At 38.0% G+C, this 5,389-nt stretch overlaps 1 non-coding gene across 1 annotated transcript; it reads right to left on the reverse strand.

Moving 5' to 3' along the window:
- Positions 1–4,397: 4,397 nt before the first annotated feature.
- On the reverse strand, positions 4,398–4,504 carry LOC131593763 (small nucleolar RNA R71). The gene has a single exon (XR_009281144.1). It is a non-coding gene; the product is annotated as a small nucleolar RNA R71 (small nucleolar RNA).
- Positions 4,505–5,389: the final 885 nt, after the last annotated feature.

The raw sequence follows: 5,389 nt of genomic DNA on the forward strand, positions 1-5,389 counted from the left end.
TTAAGTTTGGTTGAGAAACGAAAGAGATATCACATTCAAAAATTTGAAGCTTGAGGTTGAAGATGAAGATGGTGGCGCCATTTTTCAAATTTCTCAGGAAAGAGTTTATTTTATTTTGAATGGTAGGCGTGTCATCTACGAATTCATCGTAGTGTCCCAATGGTTACAGCGCGCGTCCAAAAGCCTTGCCTTGCCTTAGGTCTGGGGTTCGATCCTCCCCTCAGACCTTTTGTTCATTTTATTTTCCAAACCATTTTCAATGTTTTGCTTTCACATATAATCACATGGGCACCTTTGCTATTCAGTCCACGCGCGTGGCTCAGTTGGTATTTGTTTTGTTTGGTAACCTAGAGGGCGTGAGTTCAACCCTTGGCAAGACCAAACCATATTTTTTTACTACTATTTTCTTTCACTTTTATTTACAGTTTCACATAATTAATTAACCTGTCACATTAAATCATTTTCACTTGATTTTTCACACACTCTTCATTTAATATGTATATTTTATGAGCAAACCCAAAAATCACAAAAATACTATTTATTTGATATATTTTTATTAGGTTTAAATATAGTTTTCTCTTGATTTTTAAAACCTAATCTCTTGTAAATATTTTTTGTGATAAAACCCTAAATCATTTAGGTCTTAATTAAGTATAGGCTTTGTCTTTACCCTAATTAAGTTGACTTTTGTCAATTTTCAAACTGTTTTCAAACGTCGATCAAACAGACGATCAAGGTTTTCAGACAACAAAACCTTGTATCTTTTCAAATCATCATTCAACTGTTTTTCATAAACAACAAATCATAAGATCCAACACTCTTTTTTTCTTTTCATAGTTTGTTTTTTTCAAAATTGTATTTGCAAAATCCTCTCATCTGTTTTCAAAACATTCTTCTGGTATTTGAAGGGCATTATTCCCGGTGAAACTCTTCAGATACCTATGTGACCTAGTGTCCATCTTCACTTCTTCTGTTTTAAATTAAACATTAAACTGTTTACAATAAACATTCAACTGTTATCAATAAACAACTAAGCTATTGGTAAGGCTTTGTACATACATCTTTCAAAGGCCTCCACTTCATCCAGGTTAGGCTTTATAGCTTTCAATTTACAAGATTTCATTTAAATTACTGTCAAATATAAACTGTATATACATTTGTTTAGAACTACGTCTGAGTACAACCTTAGGACAAATAAACTATATATATTATAGGACTATGGCCTAGGATTGAGAATGTCTTCTCGGTGAAGGCTCTTTCCTAATTAGAGATCTTTAGTTCAAACCTCAAGATGAATTATTCCCGGTGAAACATCTTGAAAAAAGCCTTAGAACAAAAAATAGGACACATCCACCCAAGAGGAATTATTCCCGGTGAAACCTCTTACCCATTTGCTTAGAGCCAAAATAAAGTTCAAAACCACATAGCTTTCTCTTGTGCTATAACAAGGACCCTCGATGACCCTCGATTAGCCTCCTCTTGGGCTTACAATACATGGACCCACTGGCTTCTTAAAAGCATATTCCTAGCTTCCTCTTGAGCTTGTATACAAGGACCCATCAGGTTTATTATAAACATAGGAACATTTCTTAAGTCACCTTTTAGCCTACCCTGGTGATCTTCCACTCTTCAAACCAGACTTCAATAAGCTATGAATGTCTCATTCTCAATATTGAGTTCACCTTTTGGAATGTGAGACATGGACAGTCTCTGTCACCTTTATTCTCAAACTTCAATAATTTTCCTCCTTAGCAGAGTCTAGGTTCCATATCTGTCTATCCTCAATCAGAGTCAGCCTTAATCTTGGGCTTTAAACAAGAAGTCTCAAATAGTTAATCACTCTTCCATCATTCAAAATTTCCTGGAAAGGGTTAGCCTCCATTAATTCCTCCATTTTAATAAAAACCCTGGAAAGGGTCAGCCTCCAAAAATTAAGCTTTCAAAATATAAACTCACAAGCAGAGTAAACCCCTGGAAAGGGTCAGCCTCCAAAATCAATCCTTCAAATCCAAATTCCTTGGAAAGGGTTAGCTTCCAAATCATCTTTCAAACCTTCAAAACTCCTCAATAGAGTCTAGGTCAATCATCCAAACAAATTCCCCAATACAGTCAATCTTCAAACTTGGGTCTTTCATTCATCAATCCCTGCTTAACAAAAGCACAATCCTCAGTAGGGTCAACCTTTAGTCTTTAAACAATAGAGTAATCCCCTCAGAGTCAAAAGATCCCACACTGGTAGATCTTTCCCTATTTAAGAGTGATAACACAAAAAAGTATCGTATATTTAGCTTAATTTACATGTATTATTATTCTATTTTATATTGATTTTATTATTTTATTTTGTATTATGCCGGTATTTCTATTTGTTTTCAGGTATTTAATAAAATCAGGACTTGTAATGGAAATGAAGGAAAAATAGTCGAATTAAAGATTAAAAGGCCAAAATGGGGTGTAACATTAACAAAGGGTGCGGAAAGAAGAAGACAACGCAAGCCAAAGGCCCAGACTGCGAGCAGCCCACGGAGAGAGGCGCACCAGGCCACCTTCCGGTCGGCGCAAGGCCCTCCCTTCCGTTCGGCACCCCTCTAAAATATGGTGTGTGACATAAGTCACACACCCAGGCCTAGAGGAGTCTGCTTTCAAAGATGCTACTTTCTCTCCTCCATTTTCTCCGTCGTGAGATGTTGTTACGAGACATTTCAAAACCTAGTGCTGCTCTATAAATTCAACACAAGACCTGAATCAAAGGGTTACGAAGTTTTTACCCTACTGCCATCAAGAGTTCATCTGTTTTCTTTCCAGCTCTGTTCTTATTTTCCTACAAGCTTCCAGCAATAGATGTCCACACCGGAAACTCTATTGCGATTCAAATTCTTTTTCTAGCTTCAGATTTAGTTTCAGTTTTCAGTATTAGATTTAATTTCAGAATTTACATCAAGTACCAGATTCAAGAACCAGTGCTGCAAGATTACAATTTTCAGTCTGCAATTTAATTCAGGTTTATTTATTAGCATTTATTATTATTCACGGTTTATGTTAATTTATCAAATAATGTCTGGATTATGTTATATCTATTATATATGTTCTGATTCGTCTATTAAAACAATTTCCGGCTAAATACCTTTTATCGGTATGTAAGGTCATATAACCAAGGGAATCGAGTAATTCTTTGATGAAGTTTATTAATTAAATTTATTTGTCTAGCTGATATTTCTAAACGCTTAATTAAACTGTTTTGTAACGAGAGTTAAAAACAATAGAAGTTTGGATCAATAAAAATGAGAGTTTGAGATTTTAACTGGACCTTAGAAATTAGGCATTAACCTTAAATACAGCGAGAGCGCTTTAAGGGTAATTAGTTTTCATTGGTTTTCAAAAATCACTTTGAACTTTAATTGATACAGCGAGAGCGCTCACTTAGGTTAAATAGTGAAATCATAATCAATAAACACGAGAGTGTGAGAGGAGGGTTTTTAAACTAACGATTTCTACAGAAAAGTGATTTTAAAATTACGATCCGCATCAATGGCTTACTAGATCCCCGAAGTCCGACCATTGCATACCGATATTATTATCCTAGATTCAATTTAATAATATTTCTTTTTAATTCCCGTCTGATCAATAATCAATTGAATATTAGCCTTAGATTTACGTAGTAGCGATTAACTACAATTAGGTCCATTCTTAGTCCCTGTGGGTTCGATATCTTTTAAAACTACGCGATAGACTGTGCACTTGCAGTCATAATCATAGACATACCCCATTGTCGCAATCAAGTTTTTGGCGCCGTTGTCGGGGACTAATTTAGTCGACAATCGTAATTAACTGTTACGTTGTAGAGACTAAGGCAAACTCAATCATTCTAATTCCCTTTGTGAATGCCAAGTACTCGCTCTCGAAGTGAAGACTTAGCGCTGCCAATTCTCGAACCGGAGCGTTCTATCACTGTATCACGTCGATTACGACGTACTCGCACTCTTGTTCCTACTCCTAGTTCTGAACCAGTTGAAGAATCAACCATGGGAGAACAGCCGCGTCCTCTCAAATCTTACGCTATTCCTTCGCAAGCTGAACCTCACAATAGCATTGCTGCTCCTACTATTGAGGCGAATACTTTTGAGCTAAAACCATTGTTGTTGTCAGCTGTACAACAAAACCAATTTTGTGGAAATGCAACGGAGGATCCTAATCTTCATCTGTCAGTGTTCCTGCAATACGCAGACACTGTAAAAGCAAATGGTGTCAGTTTGGAAGCTATCTGACTGCGCCTTTTTCCTTTTTCACTGAGGGATAGAGCTAGAGCTTGGCTCCAGTCTTTACCCGCCAATTCTGTCACGACCTGGAATGAACTTAAGAAAGTCTTCCTGGCGCGTTATTTTCCACCTAGTAAGACCTCCATGCTAAGAGCCCAGATCAATGGGTTTAGACAAAAAGATAACGAGTGTTTATTCGAAGCGTGGGAGAGATACAAAGACATGCTTAGACTTTGTCCACACCATGGTTTAGAACAATGGTTAATCATTCATACCTTCTACAATGGTCTCCTCTACAATACGAGACTTACGATTGATGCCGCCGCAGGTGGCGCACTGATGGATAAAGAATATGCTGATGCCTACACACTTATCGAAAGTATGGCTCAAAACTATTATCAACGGGGAAGCGAGAGAGCTCAATCAGAGAAAACTTCTGGAGAGAAATCTTCAACAAAGAGTGGGATGTACGAGATAAGTAGCCTCAACTGCGTTAACGCCAAAGTCGATGCCCTAACTCAGAAGATTGAAAACCTCACTATAGCACCTGTAGCCGCCGTGGCTGCTGTTTCCCCCAATTGCGAAATATGCGGGACGTCTGGACATGCTGCCCCCGAGTGCCAACTTTTGGCAGGAGTTTCCCCCGAACCAGTAAACTATGCTCAAGGAAACCCCTACTCAAACACGTATAACCCAGGATGGAAGAATCACCATAATTTCTCGTACAAGAACAATAATGCTTTGTATGCACCTGGTCAAACACCCAGTGTACCACCTGGATATCAAAAGGCACCATTCGCTGCTCCTAACGTCCCAAGGAAATCTAACTTTGAAAAAATGATGGAAAATTTCATAGCCACTGAAACTCAGACTAATAAGGATTTCATAAACCAGAACGTCCACACTAATGAGCAAATCAAACAGTTAGCGACTAAAGTAGACGCGTTGGCCACTCACAACAAGATGCTCGAGACACAAATCTCTCAAGTGGCACTGCAACAAGCACATACTGCCGCACCTGCTGGAACATTTCCAGGACATCCATAACAAAACCCAAAGGGACATACTCATGCTATTATTCTGCGAAGTGGTAGAGAGATGGATGAACCGACTGACCCTAGGCTTAAAAACCCTGC

This window comes from Vicia villosa, linkage group LG3 (assembly GCF_029867415.1).
Source record: "Vicia villosa cultivar HV-30 ecotype Madison, WI linkage group LG3, Vvil1.0, whole genome shotgun sequence".
Lineage (NCBI taxonomy): Eukaryota > Viridiplantae > Streptophyta > Magnoliopsida > Fabales > Fabaceae > Vicia > Vicia villosa.